A 16,393-nucleotide genomic window follows, 5' to 3' on the forward strand; every position below is an offset into this window, starting at 1 on the left:
CTCCTCCTCGTCCTCCACCTCATCCTTCTCCTCCTCCTCCTCCTCCACCTCATCCTCCTCCTCCTTCTCCTCCTCCTCCTCCTCGTCCTCCTCCACCTCGTCCTTCTGCTCCTCCTCCTCATCCTCATCCTCCTCCCTCTCCTCCTCCCTCTCCTCCTCCTCCGATTCCTCCTCCGACTCCTCTCCCGGCTCCTCCACCTCCTCCTCCTCCTCCTCCTCCTCCTACTCCTCCTCCTCCTCATCCTCGTCCGCTTCGTCCTCGTTATCCTCCTCATTGTCATCGTTGTGCTCCTCCTCCTCCTCCTCGTCCTTGTCATCCTCCTCCTCATCCTCCTCCTCTTCCTCCTCCTCCTCCTCGTTCTCTTCTTCCTCGTCCTTGTCCTCATCCTCGTCCTCTTCTTCCTCTTCCTCTTCCTCCTCTTCCTCCTCTTCCTCCTCCTCCTCCTCCTCCTCCTCCTCCTCCTCATCGTCCTCGTCCTCCTCTTCCTCGTCCTCCTCCTTCTTTTCGTCCTCTTCCTCCTCCTCTTCCTCGTCCTTCTCCTTTTCTTCCTTCCCTTCTTCCTCGTCTTCCTTCTTGTCAAAAATCACCTGAGGTACCTGATTGGGAGCTCTCTTGGGATCCCAGCTTGGATATAAAGCGCCTAAACCAGAGATGGAAAGACTCTGGGAGATTCCAGGAGGAGTCTCCAGTGGACCTCGGAACAGAGAGCGGTTTGCAATCACAGGGGTAGAAAAGGCAGGATGGGCATTCTGTGGGCGAGCCTCTGGCACCCAGCCACGCTCCCAGCGCTGCCCCTTTTGCTTTGCCATTGAGTTCTCAGTAAATTTTAAGAACTCATTTCCATATCGGGTCTGGGTTGTTTATAACAGTTCCAGGGGCCCCGCAATGTCACAGTGCTCCCTGCGCACCCTGAGGCCCCACATCAGCCAGCCCAGGCCATTGCCACACTCCCAGTCACTCCCAGCATGATCCCAGTGACTCCCAGTCTCTCTCAGCATATCCCAGTTTCCCCCAGCATGCTCCTGGTCACTGCCCCTTTTTCCCAGTTGCTTCCAGCATGATTCCAGAGTGCCCACAGCCACTCCCAGTCACCCTCAGTGATGTCCCAGTTGCTCCTGGTGTATCCCAGTTGCCCCCAACGTAGTCCAAATTGCCCCCAGCATGCTCCTTGTCACTCCCAGTATGATCCAAATCACCCTCAGTGCAATCCCAGTTACCTCCAGCATGGTTCCAGTTGCTCCCAGTTGCTCCTAGTATAGTCCCAGTCACTGCAAGCATGACCTCAGTGGCCCCCAGCACAGACACAGTCACTCCCAGTTGCTCCCAGTTTCCCCCAGCATGCTCATTCCCAGTCATCCCAGTTGCCCCAGCATGGTTCCAGTTGCCCCCAGTATGATCTCATTCATTCCTTGTATATCCCAGTTGCCTCCAGCACACACCCGTCATTCCCAGTTGCTCCCAGTAGCTCCCAGTAGCCCTCAGTGTGGTCCCAGTGGCTCCCAGTATTTCCATGTCAGTGCTCCCGGCGCTGCTCCCAGCCCTGATCCGTGGGGATGGGAATGTCCTGCTCCCTTCCCGGGGCAGGCTCACACCTGAGCCAGGTGTGCAGGGCAGGACCTTGCCCCGAGCCCAAGCCCTGTCCCCCCTGCAGGATCTGCTTCCCACCGGCCTCTTCCTCCTGCGGCCCCAAGCCCAGCTCGGTGCTGAACGAAGGGCGCTGGGCCGGGGTCATCCCCCGGCGGGGGCTGCGCACCCCCTCTGCCCCCTCCCCAAATTCCCTCCCGGAGCAGCAGGGGCTGGCTCAGGAGCCCTGGGGCTCCTGGGGCTCCGTGCTTTCCTTCCTAAGGAAAAGAACCATCCTTCTCCTCCAGGCTCCCACGGCCAAAACTGAGATTCTACCTCCCATATTCTGTCTATGCAAGGATTGCTCCCAGACCAAAGCTGCCATGAGAGACAGGTCTGGCTGCTCTCGCCCATGGTGGCCACCTCTCATCTTCTTCCAAAACACCTGGACTTTGTGCTTTTCTTTCATGTGGAAAGAACCCATCCTCAGCTGGTGCTATGACCCAGCCCACTGCTGGGCTGGGGCAGCGAGATGCCGATCAACCCCGGACCCTCCCGTGGATCGAATTTCCCCGGGACACAGACTCGCAGGGTGGGTCGATAGGCGGCTCAGAAGCTTAAGCCACATCCCCCCGGGGCTGCGCCCGGCTCCAAACTGCCTTTCCCTGTTTGGGAGAATTCCCTCTTACTCGGTTGTTCACTGGTTCTTTGTTGTATCTCCCAGTAGTTCTTGTTGAATTGTATCCTCCCGTGGCTTGTAACTCACTGGTTGTTTTCCCGTTTGCCTGCAGTTTTCAAACCCCCTCTAAAACTGAGGGAAAAGCCTCTCGGCGGGATCCCAGATTAAGATCATTGCCATGTTCTGGTTGCTAAACTTCTGACAATAAACCTGTTGGAAGCCAGACCAGAACCCTCTGTTCCTTTATCTCCGAACTAACATGAGCCGATATCATCAGCTCCTGCCGTGTCTCCTCTGCAAAGAAGCCAGCGAGCTCAGCCAGCAGCACTTTTCCTGATGCCAAAGTCACTTCTGCGACGCACAGAAGTAACACAGCTGGACTCTCTCTGACCGAGGGCACGCCAGAGATCGTGCAGCAAGCACAGAACTGCGTTACTCGATGTGAGGAACGAGACAACTCTTAGAAAAATTAAAATAATTTATTAAGAATGGAAAAATTGAAAAGTTACAAAACTCGGAAAAATGTAAAAATTTGGGATCCTAATGGCTCAAGACGTATGCCCCAGGAGCGCAGGGATGTGAGATCTTTCGGCTTAAACAGCACTGGACCTCTGGTGGAATAACTTGCAGTGCTGGGCTGACTTTCAGCTAGTCCAAAAGTCAAAGAAAAAATTATTAAAAGCCCCTAAATAGGAGTAACGCTTAAGTGCCCAGCACTGGCGTCCACTACAGCTAAAATCTGCAGTGATCTGCACCTGCTCTGAGGCTGACTATTTTATAGTACCTTTGCTCCGCCCCAGTCCGCCCCCAGACCGCCCATGGCACACCCCTTTGGTCCCAAGTGATTGGTGCTTCCCTTTTGACAGATCATCTCTGTCTACCAATGGCTCGTCGTTGTCAGGGGGGTAGCAGCAGCTGGAGTAAGGGTGCTAACATGCCCTCATTAAGATTCAGGTTGCCATGGAGCTTAGTTACAGACCAACGACTAAAGGTCTAAAATTAGCTGTTGGCTGTTAGAAACTGGGGTTTGGAGCTGGTTCTGAGACTTAAGGAGCAAAGTAGAAACCCTTAAATACTAAAATACATCTAACCCATCTTAAAACATTTGTAAAAGTATACAGAGAACATGAGAAAAACAACTCTTACAGTGTACAAGTGGTTTAAAGTTGAAAAAGGGATTTTTAACTGGGATACTCTTAACTGGGGGATTTTAACTGGGACTGGTGCAGAAAAACTGCTTTGAACAAGTGAAAACACTAACAGCAGAACTTGATATTTGTACCTGGACTGATGGGTGAACATTAGCACTCAATTAAAATTGTTTAACCCAAAATTAACTAATTAAAACACTTAACATGCAAAGACCAAACCAATTAGGGATTTCATGTATGACACTCGACAAGGTGCCCATGGCCAAAACTGGGATTCCACCTCCCAAATTCCCAATATCCAAGGGCTGCACCCAGACAAACCTGCCAGGACAGACAGCTCTGGCTGGCCTTGGCCTCTGGTGGCTGTGTCTCATCTGCCCCTGAAACCCTGGGGCTCGGTGCTGCCCTTCCTCTGGAGACCACTGTGACCCTGTGTGGCCTCGTGGAACCCAGGGGCCGTTGTGACCCTGCAGGGCTGGTGGCACCAAGGGGACCATTGTGGCCCTGTGGCGTTCCATGGAGCCAGGGGGCCGCTGTGGCACTGCTGGCCCCAAAGAACCGAGGGGCCTTTGTGACCCTGCAGGGCCCATGGAGCCAAGGGAACGTGGAACAGCTCTGGCTGCCTTGGGCTCCTGGGGCCACCTGACAGCTCTGGCTGACCTTGGCATGGCCAGAGCTGCTTCTCACCTGCCCTGCAGCGCTGGGGCTCCGTGCTTTCCTTCCTGTGTGTGTTGGTTTGGCACGGCCTGGGTTTTGGTAGCGGGGGGCCACAGAGGTGGCTTCTGTGAGAAGCTGCTGGAAGCTTCCACCATGTCCGGCAGAGCCGATCCCCGATGGCTCCAAAGATGGACATGGCACTGGCCAAGGCTGGGCCACTGAGAAAGGCTGGTAACCCTCTGTGATATCAGATTTCAGAAGGAAATGAAAACAAAGTGGGACACAGTGTTTTTGTAGTCAGAGAAGAGGAGGAGGGGAGAACATGTGAGGGAAACAACAGGGAGACACAAAGGGCAGTGGAGGAGGAGGGGGAGGTGCTCCAGGAGCCAGAGCCGAGATTCCTCTGCAGGCTGTGGTGAGACCATGGGGGAGCAGCTGTGCCCCTGCAGCCCCTGGGGATCCCCGGGGGATGCAGAGATCCACCCGCAGCCCTGGGGATCCCCGGGGGATGCAGAGATCCACCCGCAGCCCCTGGGGGAGGTCCCCGGGGGATGCAGAGATCCACCCGCAGCCCCTGGGGATCCACGGGGGATGCAGAGATCCACCCGCAGCCCCTGGGGATCCCCGGGGGATGCAGAGATCCACCCGCAGCCCTGGGGGAGGTGCCCACGCCGGAGCGGGCGGATGCGTGCAGGAGGCTGGGATCCAGGGGCAGAGCCGGTGCAGAGGGGCCCTGCTCCCAGGCTGGAGCAGCCTGGCCTTGAAGAACTGACCGCATGGAAGAGTGACCCACGCCGCAGCAGTTTTGGGAGGACTGCTGCTCGTCAGACTGGACCCACGTCAGAGATGCTCACGGAGAACTGTCTCCCGTGGGAAGGGACCCCACGGTCTCACAGGGGAACAACTCCTCTCCCTGAGCAGCGAGAGAAGCCACAGGAGATGAACTGACCACAATCCCCATTCCCTGTCTCCTGCGCCATCGGTGGGAAGGATGGAGGGGAGGGGGAAGGTGTTTTGAAAGCTCTTCTTTCACTTCTCATTATCCTGCTCTGATTTTGTTATGAATAAATTCACTTGATATCTGTAAGTTGAGCCTGTTTTGCCCAGGACGGTGTTGGATGAGGGATCTCTCCTGGTCCTTATCTCAACCCATGAACCCTTTGTTATATTTTCTCTCTCCTGTCCAGCTGTGGACAGGAGTGAGAGAGCAGCTTTGGTGGGTGCCTGGAGTCCAGGCAGCATCAATGCACTACAGACCTGAACAAATCTCCCTGGGCAATGATTCCCCTGGGGTCTAAAGCCCCCACCCCTGACACGACAGCCCCGTCCCACAGAAATGTCAGCCACTGAGCCTCTCGCTCTCCACGGCTTCACTGCTTTGGTGCCCAGTGGTTGCCACGGGGCCACCATGGCCCCTCTGAGCTGGGTTTGGGTGGGGTTTTGGTGGGTCTGCAGTCCCTGTTGTAATGTGGTTGTTCCAGTTCACAGACCACGATCTCTGGGCTGGCCACTCTGGGGATTTATTTTAGGTCACGTTTAAGCTGCAGCTTTGTCCATTCTGTTATTCATGTTCAGGTTGGCAGCTCCAGGACTTGCTGTGATCCACCTGTGACTCACATGCCAGGGCCATAAAATTCTGAAAAACTTCACTGATCAGCCCAGCAATTCCAGCCACTGCTGTCTACTTTTAAATAACACGAAGCTGTCAACCCCTCCTGTGCTCACAGGAGTGCCACAGAGCAGGAGAGCAGCGCAGCAGCCAAAGCTGAGGACTCCCACAAGGACAGAAGGACAGCGTGGAAGGATAAACAGAGCAGCTCTGAAAGCACCGAGTGCTGCTGCTCCCTGGCCCTGCTGCTGTGCTGGGACTCAGCTTCTCTCCCCCTCTGCACACAGGCACTGCCCTGCCAGATCCAGATGAGGTTTCAAAGGAAGCATTTTTGACCAACAAGTTGCTGCTGGATCCTTTATTTTGCTAAAGTGCACAGAGTAGGTGACTCCTCATTTCCATTGTCTCTGGGTAAAATTCGAGGTGTAAGCAGTGAATTTAAATAGGATGAATGATCCCAGAAATGGGATGTCGATGGGCTAAATAAAGTTTCATTGTGCACAACATTATCACAAAATGAAAAAGGAAACCCTGCACACACACAACCACTCTGAAAAACTTGAGCAGACAGGCTGGGCCTGCACTGAGTTACACTGCAGCTGTGGAGAACAAAACCAGCACTTCATTGCTGCTGAAAAAAATCCAGTCATCATTTTCCTCAGGGCATCCCTTAGCTCCTGGTTCCTCAGGCTGTAGATGAGGGGGTTCAGGGCTGGAGGCACCACCGAGTACAGAACTGACAGGGCCACATCCAGGGATGGGGACGAGATGGAGGGGGGCTTCAGGTAGGAAAACATAACAGTGCTGAGGAACAGAGAGAGCACGGCCAGGTGAGGGAGGCACGTGGAAAAGGCTTTGTGCCATCCCTGCTCAGAGGGGATCCTCAGCACAGCCCTGAAGATCTGCACATGGGTGAAAACAATGAACACAAAACAGCCAAAGAGCAAACAGACACTGACAGCGATGAGCCCGAGTTCCCTGAGGTGGGATTTGGAGCAGGAGAGCTTGAGGATGTGTGGGATTTCACAGAAGAACTGGCCCAGGGCATTGCCCTGGCACAAGGGCAGGGAAAATGTATTGGCCGTGTGCCATGAGAGCATTGAGAAAGGCACTGGCCCAGGCAGCTGCTGCCATGTGGGCACAAGCTCTGCTGCCCAGGAGGGTCCCGTAGTGCAGGGCTTTGCAGATGGACACGTAGCGGTCATAGCACATGATGGTGAGGAGGGAAACCTCTACTCCCATAAAGACGACAAACAGAAACCCCTGCACTATGGGACCCTCCTGGGCAGCAGAGCTTGTGCCCACATGGCAGCAGCTGCCTGGGCCAGTGCCTTTCTCACTGCTCTGCTGCACACGGCCAATACATTTTCCCTGCCCCTGTGCCAGGGCAATGCCCTGGGCCAGTTCTTCTGTGAAATCTCACACATCCTCAAGCTCTCCTGTTCCAAATCCTACCTAAGGGAAATTGGGGTTCTTGTTTTTAGTGCCTGTTTATAATTTGGCTGTTTTGTGTTCATTGTTTTCTCCTATGTGCAGATCTTCAGGGCTGTGCTGAGGATCCCCTCTGAGCAGGGATGGCACAAAGCCTTTTCCACGTGCCTCCCTCCCCTGGCCGTGCTCTCTCTGTTCCTCAGCACTGTTATGTTTTCCTACCTGAAGCCCCCCTCCATCTCGTCCCCATCCCTGGATGTGGCCCTGTCAGTTCTGTACTCAGTGGTGCCTCCAGCCCTGAACCCCCTCATCTACAGCCTGAGGAACCAGGAGCTCAGGGATGCCCTGAGGAAAAGAATCACGGGTGGTTTTCAGCAGCAATTAACTCTCCTTCTCCTGCAGAGCTGCTCTGATGTGAGTCATTAATGCCCACTCTGTGTCCTGTGTTTGTTGCTGCTGACACAGGTGTTACGCTGCTGTGAATTTGTTCTCACAAAAATCTTTGTCTGTTCCATTTTTAATTTGGTATTTGCCTTTCCAGTGTGACCCAGAGACTGTATAAGCGGGGAGCTGCACTACACTAGGCGTGTGCTGGAACAAAAGAAAGAGCCCTGTGTTGCCTTCTTTCCCTGACATCTTGCCTCCCTGACTTCTCTGGAGCTGCAGGGTCGGTGCCTCTGGGCAGAGCTGGGGAGAAAAGAGTCCCAGCAGGACAGCACTGCCAGGGACCCCCAGGGCTTCTCCGTAACTCCTCTTCCTTCCCTTCCACACTCCCCTGCAGAGCCCCTGCGTTGGTTTCAGGCCTCAGGGCTCTGTCAGCTGGGTCCCAGTCCTGCTGTGTGACTGCCCAGGGACTGCAGGCAGGGACAGGTCGTGGGCACTGCTGCAACAGAGCTGGGCTCTGCAGCAGCATTTCCATCATGCGAGGGCATCTCCCCAGTGCAGGGCCTGAAAGCTTCCATCTCCTTCCCAGTTTTGTCTCAAGGATGTGCCCAACACAGCGCCCTGGAGAGGAAACCAGCCCTGAGCAGCAAAGGGTGGCAGTGCTCAGGGTGGGGGCACCCAGCAGTGCCCTGGCAAAGCCAGCGCCGCTGCCAGCAGGGGCCTCTCTGCCCAGGTCACAGAGGTTGTTCTTCCCTCCATGGAGGGACATCCAGGGACCGGGTCAGGGCTCCGTGTTTGCAGTGCACGGACAAGACACAGCCCTGAACACCCTGTGTGTGGGGGGGGGACGGGACATAAACCTAGCGAGCACAAACACCTTCAGCTGTTCCTGGAGTTCCCAGAGAGTGCCATCCCCTGGGAACCCCCTGGATGCAGGGCTGGGATGAGCTCCTGTGCACAGAGCTCCCCATGCCCATCCCTGCGGCCGTGGGGCACCTCGGGCAGGGACCAGGGCTGGCTGATGGGAGCTGGGCTGGGATCCAGGGCTGATGGGAGCTGAGGGTCCAGGCATGGGAGTGGAGGGCTGGGGGTTCCAGAGCTGGGTGAGGGGGCTGGGCAGGTCCAGGGCTGGATGATGGGAGCTGGGGGGATCCAGGGCTGGATGATGGGAGCTGGGGGGATCCAGGGCTGGATGATGGGAGCTGGGGGATCCAGGGCTGGATGCTGGGTGCAAGGTGCTCAATGGATGCTGATTCTGGTTGCAGATTCTTCTTCACTCTGCATCAGGAAGACTCTCGAGCTGAGTTTCTTCTGTCACTTCCCTACCTACAAGTCCCTGGCCCTGCCTGCCACCAGATTCACACGGTCTGTTTGCAAAGACACATTCATCACATTCCTTTCAACTCTTTCCTTGAAATCACTGTATTGTTACACTGAATTCAACAAATCTTTGCTTTTGAGGGATGCCTTTTTCTTGGAATGGACAAGAGACCTTCATGTGTGCAAGCCGTGTGCCTTCCTGCTTGCTCTGGTCTGAGGGCAAAAGTCGCTTTCTCTGTTCAGCTGTGCTGCTCCTTTCCACTGTGGTGGCTCAAACAATGGACACAGGCACTTCAAACCAGTGTAAGGAGTTGGAAAATTTGAGTGAAAATAGATTATCCAGAACCACCCTTGATCTGTCCTCGCTCACTCACTGGACTTGAGGAGATCCTTGAGAAGTGCTGCCCGGGAAGCCTGTGAAAACAGGAGTAAATCTGATTTGACCACTCGTGTGCTGTGATGCAGCCTCCAAAAGGAGCGATGCTTTTCTGCACCTGTGCACACACGTGTCTAAAGCACGTGAATCCTCCATTGGTTCCACATTCATTCTGAGGCTTTGCACCCAACTGTTGATTTGGTCCTGATGTTGCTCATTTTAGCTTCAATGGTTGCAAAACAAAGCAGATCAGAGGAAACAAGAAATTTAAGTACCCAAGAACAACCTCTGATGAAAATGCAGAAGAAAGACTTTATTAGAGTATAGTTTTTCTTTTATTAAATCTTTTGTCAGTGGATATGTTGCACCTAACTACTTCTTTATGCCTTTTGAACCACAGCTATTTATCATTATTCCTTTTTAGTATTTATTATGCCTTTTGAACGCCATGTACAACTGACTGATGCAATCACAAGTAGTTTTCTGTCCAAAGAGATTAAAACTCACGTTTCTTCATCCCAAAGAAACTAAAGCCGGTGTGTTTGGCGTCCCATCTCACACAGGCGGTCCCGGTATCTCCGCAGGGGATTTCTGCCCTGGGGCAGCCCCGTGGCCATGGTGACACCCTGAAACATAGATTTAAAAGAAACATAAAGATTTTAGTTATAGGCTAGCTGTGTTGAAATGAGTTAGAATAAGAAAGAATTTGAGCTGGACTAGAGCTAATGAAAATAGTTAAGAGAGCTAGATTTGAAATGGTTTTTAAGATGTTAGTAATTGATTACGGAATAAATGATAGTCTGTCATTTGTATGTTTGTTTAGCTGTGCTTAGAACGAGGAACAGAAATATTGATCAGTTGGTGTAGGGAACAAGGACAATTCCCAATTTCCTCCCTCTGTGGGAACCTATTCAAAAGTCAGGCAAGAGGAATTTTGGAGGTCACTAAAGTAATTAAAATTGTTAAAGTTCAGAGAGGCAAAAAAGGTCCAAGTGAGGGAGATGAGCTTACTTCATCGATCTGGGACCACCGACCCAATTCGAGAGCAGCGACTCAATTCAGAGCACGCACTAGGCATGCTTAATGACATTAAAGCTCATTTCCATACGAAGCGGAGAATGGGAGGGGTCATTGTTATAAATATGTATTTGTATTTTGGATATTCATCACTTTGTGGATAAATGAACTCTGTAACCGTTCATAGCTGGACACTGCGCATTAGGAAGCTGTTCCACGCCGCTGTCCGGCGCCAATAAAGCATTCACTTTCTAACTCTAAACTGTTGGAGAGCTTTTGTCTGTCTCAGCTGGATATCGATATGAGATCGATATTCATATCTTGGTAAATCAAGCCCCGAGCACGGACACTGGGGCCGGTGTGCGAAGGCGTTTGGCACTGCACGGACGTTCTGCAGCAGCAATGTTTGTCTTTATTCTCTCTGTCTTTATTCTCTCTCTTTACTCTCACTCTATTCTCTTTCTCCTTATTGTCTCTCTCTTTTCCCCCTCTCTCTTTATTCCATCTCTCTTTACTCTCTCTTTCTCTCTCTTTACTCTCTCTCTTTCTCTCCCTCTTTCTCTCTTTATTCTCTCTTTACTCTCTCTTTATTCTCTCTCTGAAGAAAATGAATACAAAAGCTAATTTTTTTAGCAATATAATATTGAACATTTATTAGTAGAACAAAGGCAAAGCACAGCGCTGGGGCGCTTGGCAATATTCCCAGAGGCGCCCTCCATTCAATTTACTGTGGACTTAAGGACTCTCTTAAACTGTTACATATTCATTAAGGCCAGAAAGTCATTTACACTTCACTCAACTTTCCCCCCTCTCCGGTCTCTGCCCCTTCCCCCAGCACGCCGCCGCCTCGGTGCTCTGGGTCGCTTCAGAACTGAAGGCAGGCACCCCCCTCCGGTGCCTCCCCAGTCTCCAGCCTCATTTGCAGCTGCCAGTTCCCGTGGCAGGTGTGAGTTCTGATGGGAGAACAGTCTTCCTGGGATGCACGCAGTTTATCTTCTTTGTTTCTCTAAGATGTCTCGGTTCCTGGCTCTGTAGTTTCTCAGCTCAAAAGACATTTATTACCATGTGTTTATTAATACATTTCTTAGCGTATTTCAACTATTCCGAAGTTACAATTTACATTAATCTCGTTTCTACTTAACTACATTTTACCTTAACGCTATTTCTACATAGTACATCATCACTTCTAAATGTTAAAATCAGAGATGTGAAAGACAACATTTATCATTCACTCATTTCTCACAGTTGGAATCTGGATTGCAAAAGCTGACAGACAGACCCCGAGCGCCGACGTACACCCGTCCCCGGCGTCACGGCCCAAGGGATCGGAGCTGCGGCTGGCGGGGCTGGAAGCTCCGTCCAGCAGCTCCGCTGCCGCCCCCAAACCTCGGGCTGGACCGTGGGGTCTGGGACACAGCCCCGTGCTGGGGGGCAGAGCCGCTGCTGGGGCCAGCGCTGTGTCCAGGGCATCCTTTGTGCCCCTCGTGTAGCTCCAGGCTCCCGAGGGCTCCCCGAGGGTTTCTGTGGCTGTCCCTGCTCCCCAAATCTGTCGCGTTTAATGCCCAAGCGCGGCAGCCCCGTGCCCTGTGGCAGCAGCCGGTGCCGGGACACAGCCCCGGCAGCTGCGCTAATGCCCGGCCGTGGCCAGGAGGGACTGAGGGGAGGGGACTTCATAAGGATCCCCCCCCTGCGCCCCTGGCTGCGCACGGAAAGGTTCTTTAGCGCATGGGAACGATTTTCCGGGATTTCTGGGCTCGGCGGGGCCGAGGCGGCGGCAGCGGGAGCCGCGGGGCCAGGCCCGTGGGGGCGGCCGGGCTGGAAAAGTGCGCGGGGCCCCAGCGCGGTGCCCGAGGGCTGAGCGGAGCTGACGGGAACAACCCCCGGAACCTCCCGGTGCCCGAGGGCTGAGCGGAGCTGACGGGAACAAGCCCCGGAACCCCCCGGTGCCCGAGGGCTGAGCGGAGCTGACGGGAACAAGCCCCGGAACCCCCCGGTGCCCGAGGGCTGAGCGGAGCTGACGGGAACAAGCCCCGGAACCCCCCGGTGCCCGAGGGCTGAGCGGAGCTGATGGGAACACCCCGCTCGTCTCCGCCGCTCCAAGCCGCTTTCCCGGCTCCGGCTGCCGCCGCCGCCCGGCCCCGGCGCGGTCCCGCGGGGTCGCCGCTCTTCGCGCCGCTGGAGGCTCGATCCGAGCCGCGCCCCGCCCGTCCCTCGCTGCGGCTCTTGCGGTGACACGGAGCGGCCGAGACCCCGCGCTGCTGCCCCGACGCTCCCTCGCTGCAGCTCTTTCAGTCGCTGCGCAGCCGCCACTCCCCGTGCGCTTCTTCTAGAATTTATTATTCCATTCTCCTTCTTTTATTCCATTCGCACCTCCCATCCCACGCCCTCCGCTGCGGCTCTTTCAGCGCCGGGCTCCTCGCCGGTGTCTCGGTGCAGCTCCTTCAGTGCCACGGGCCGCCGGAGACGCCTCTCGGTGCGGCTCTTTGATCGGATTTTCTTCTTTTCTCGGGGTTTGCCCTCGTTCCCAGCTCGCCCGTCCCGCGGAGCGGCTCCTTCAGGGGCCCGGGGCGGCACCGAGCCCTCGGGGCGGCTCCAAAGGGCCCCGCCCGCCGCCGCTGCCCGAGGCCTCCCCGCTGCTGCCGGCGATCGGACACCGCAGGCGGCCCCGGCCCCTTCCTCTTCTTCCTCCTCGCTGCTGCCGGGATTCAGCCCCCGCCGCCGCCCGGCTCCTTCTGCCGCTCCTGCCCGGCACGAAGCGGCGGTGCCGCTGACGGGGCCGGAGCGCGGCTGCCCCGCGACTGCCCCGCGCCTCAGGGCCGGGCCGGGGAGTGACCGCACGGGTGGGGAGGGACCCCCCGCTGGCCAGGGCAGGGACTGACCCCATGGGAGGGACCCCCCGCTGGCCAGGGCAGGGACTGACCCCATGGGAGGGACCCCCCGCTGGCCAGGGCAGGGAAGGATTCCTGTCCCCGAGGGAGAAGCAGCGGCACGAACTGACCGCGACTCCCATCCCTTCTCCCTGCCCCGCTGGGCACGGCAGGGAACAGCCGGGGATAAAGTGAAGTCCGGCAAGGAGAAAGAGGTCGGGGGAAGGTTCTGTACCAGAATTTGTTTTACTCCTCACTCTCCTGTTCTGATCCGCTCCGTCCCAAATCCAGTTCATCTCCCCACGTCGGGGCTCTTGTGGCCGCGATGGCGATCCCTGAGTGACCTCTCCCTGCCCTTAGCCCGAGCCACGAGGACTCGGATCTGTTCCAGTTCCGTGCAATTCATGGGCATTTGGGGCAGCTGGAGCGAAGCAGCTGGAAAGCACAGCGGGCTCGAGAGGGACTCAAGCAGGGCAGGAGCCGGGGCTGCCCCGAGGGAGCTCTCCCGACACGAACCTTCCCGGGCTCTTTCTACGGGAATTGCGGGGAATGTTTCCATTCCTCGCTACAAAGCAGAGTCACAAGTGGAGCTGAGCTTTCAGCTTGAAAGGAGGGAATCGAACGTGTGCGCGGGGACTGCTGGAACCTCAAGGTGTCCCTTGATACTTTCGTTTCGGAAATATTCAGCCCCTCAGCAGCGATGTCTCTCCCAGCCCACCGGCTCCTGGCTCAGACCCAGCTCGGAGCTTGGAGAAGAGAACCAAAGTCCCAACAGAATCAGCTCTGCCGCTATTTTCCTCTTTCATAGTTATTTTATGCTATTTTATTTTATAATCTATTATACTTTTATTTTTGTTTTTATTCTTTTTTTTTTCAATTTTTTTCTTCTGTTACATTGTTTTTTCTTCTCTATTCCCCCCCCCCCCCCCCCTTTTGTTCCATCTTCTCGACTTCATATCCTAACTTATGGTCGCCAGTGTGTTGTTTCTATTGCTTTTGTGGGTATCCTTCCGCAAATATCTTAATTCAGAAAGGAATCATGGTGAGGAGATTGTGACCTTTGAGGCACCTTGGTTTAGTACCTCAGCAGGAGCTGTACTTCTGAGACAGGGAACATTTCACAGGGCATGAGGAGTCGGATTAAAACAAAAACCAAAATCCATCTTCTCCTCCAGACAGGCAAAGGGACAAATATTTCTCTTTTATCCTCCCCTTCTCCCCCTGCCCCACCCTAAGAATGTGCATAAATAGTATTAAAACTAAATCACCAAGGGAAAAAAAAAAAACTAGAAGAGTTTCAAGCTGGCCTGGCCCGAGGCAGAACTACTTGATATTCTTGCATATACATCCACTCAGTTTTACTGTGCCTGACAACACGTCAAAGGCAGAGGCATTCAATGTAAACATCGATGTAAACATGAAATCTCTTTTATTTTGCAAGGGATGACTCTTCTCTATTAATCTCTTTTCCTTATTGAAATATTTTCCCCATCATTGGCTGGTGTCTTCTATTTTTAGTTTTATTTTGTTGCAGAGCTGAAATGGAGGAAGTCGATGGAATATGGGTATGATCTCTAGGGGAAGTGTGAGTTTTGATTTAATGTTTTGGTCATCTTTAGCTAGAAGTAGTGATACTCTCCTGACATGTATTACCAACAGCTAGATGTGGCCGTGAATTGCAAGCTAGCCAAGAAGTCAGTTCAAGTTTGCTTTACAAAACCTCTGACTGCAGTTTATTCTCCTCAAAGTGCGTGCGGGATCTGCCCAGGTTTTTGGATACTGAATGTGTAGGTAGGTTTCAGTAACTTCCACAAGCAATTAACTCTTCATCTTTCTTGCAGAGAAAGTATGTCAAGTGTGTGGGGTAGATAGGCACTTTGCATATTCTGGTGCCCTTCTGGGAGCTGAAGAATAAAGGTTGTTTGTTTGGTTGTTTTCTTTCTAAATGTGGAGCAATTAGCACCGTGGAGAAGGAGACAGCTCTGCAGCATTTGTAACCCAGCAAGTCATTGGGAAGCTCTTGCATGCTTATTTCAGCTTCTCCCTTTAAGAAGGAGGCTCCTACAGCACAAAGCACTCGGCTGGTGCTGGTTCCTTGTAGCCTGCTCTAACTTGGACTGGCACCTAATCAGAGGAGAATGATTTTTTTTTTTTGAAGTTGAAATCTGGTGAAAATAGATTCTGGAATTGCAAGCAGATTCTTGATGTAGCATCTGACTTGTTGCACTATGTGAGGCATCATTCCTTGTTCCTGTCCTTTCTTGGGAAGAATATTAACAGTGAGAGAACAAAGACGAGTAATGAACTCCCAAGGGTGGTTGAAGTCAACTGTGGCCTCACAACAAACACAGCCTATAAGTCCCCCAGCTCCCTGTCCAGCCTGTTTTAGGGGCAGTTTTATGAATCCTACCTGGAGTTCAGCTGTGATATAAATACACATGTGAAGGATGCAGGATGTTTTGTCCACTAAATATCAAGTAGCAGGAAACCAGCTGCCTATACCCAGATAAGAGTCAGAGACAAATATGTGCTTGCCTAATCCCTATCTGTACTTGCTTAATCAGCTTTTAGTTCCAGGACCTTGAGCATAATGACCATACAAGGAAGGGGCAACCAAAAGACACCGGAGGATGACTACTAACCTTCATTCTGCGACCACCAAGAGGAAAAAAAAGACCCCCTAGCAACAAGTCACACATGCGCAGAATACCATGAAAAAGACACGTTAACAGGAAAAGAGACTGTATAAGAAGGAACTGGAACTGGCGAAAAGCGCGGCAGTTGGTGGAGCGGAGACTCCCCTGCCGCCCAGCGCTGTATTTGCTTTTGCCTTGCTTGCTTGCTGTTAATAAATAAAATTGTAATTAGCACATTGAGTCTCGAATTCATCACAAATTGGTGCCGTGACTCGGATGCAACCTGTACGGCGGGGTAACGGCTCTACCGGGGAGGCGCCCCGCCAATCTGTCGGCGGCCCTGGTGGTCCCGATCCCTACCTCGGTTGCACCGACGAACCTAAATTCAAGGCATTAGGCAAAGGAAGCCGGCAGACCCTGTAAATTTTGTGCACAAAGGTCCGGACGAAGACGCAAGACGCGTGAGTATCTGTGCGGAAGGATCCGTTCGGTCTGGGTCGGGTATCCTGGAGTGCTGCGAGTGTGTGCATGAGAGGGGAACCGGCAGCTCGGATTCTCCAAGCGAGTGTGGACCCTCAGTAGTGCGGTTCTCATTGCCCGCGAGGGCGTGAGCCACGAACCGGGGAAGCGAGTGAATCTGCATCACAGACGCGCTTGAGGGCACTCCAGAAGATGGGACAGGGGAAAAGCAAGCCCTCCGTA

General features: G+C 53.7%; 2 pseudogenes across 2 annotated transcripts in view; one reads left to right on the forward strand and one right to left on the reverse strand.

Moving 5' to 3' along the window:
- LOC309581468 (olfactory receptor 14J1-like) overlaps positions 1 to 6,902 on the reverse strand; it is a 44,056-nt pseudogene extending 37,154 nt beyond the window's left edge. The window contains exon 1 of the transcript in view: positions 6,282 to 6,902. The product of the transcript in view is annotated as an olfactory receptor 14J1-like (transcript). The remainder of the gene's footprint in view (positions 1 to 6,281) is intronic.
- LOC309581469 (olfactory receptor 14J1-like) lies at positions 6,903 to 7,517 on the forward strand (annotated as a pseudogene). Its single transcript has one exon. The product of its transcript is annotated as an olfactory receptor 14J1-like (transcript).
- The last annotated feature ends 8,876 nt before the right edge of the window (positions 7,518 to 16,393 follow it).

This window comes from Coloeus monedula, assembly GCF_965178545.1.
Source record: "Coloeus monedula genome assembly, chromosome: 23".
Lineage (NCBI taxonomy): Eukaryota > Metazoa > Chordata > Aves > Passeriformes > Corvidae > Coloeus > Coloeus monedula.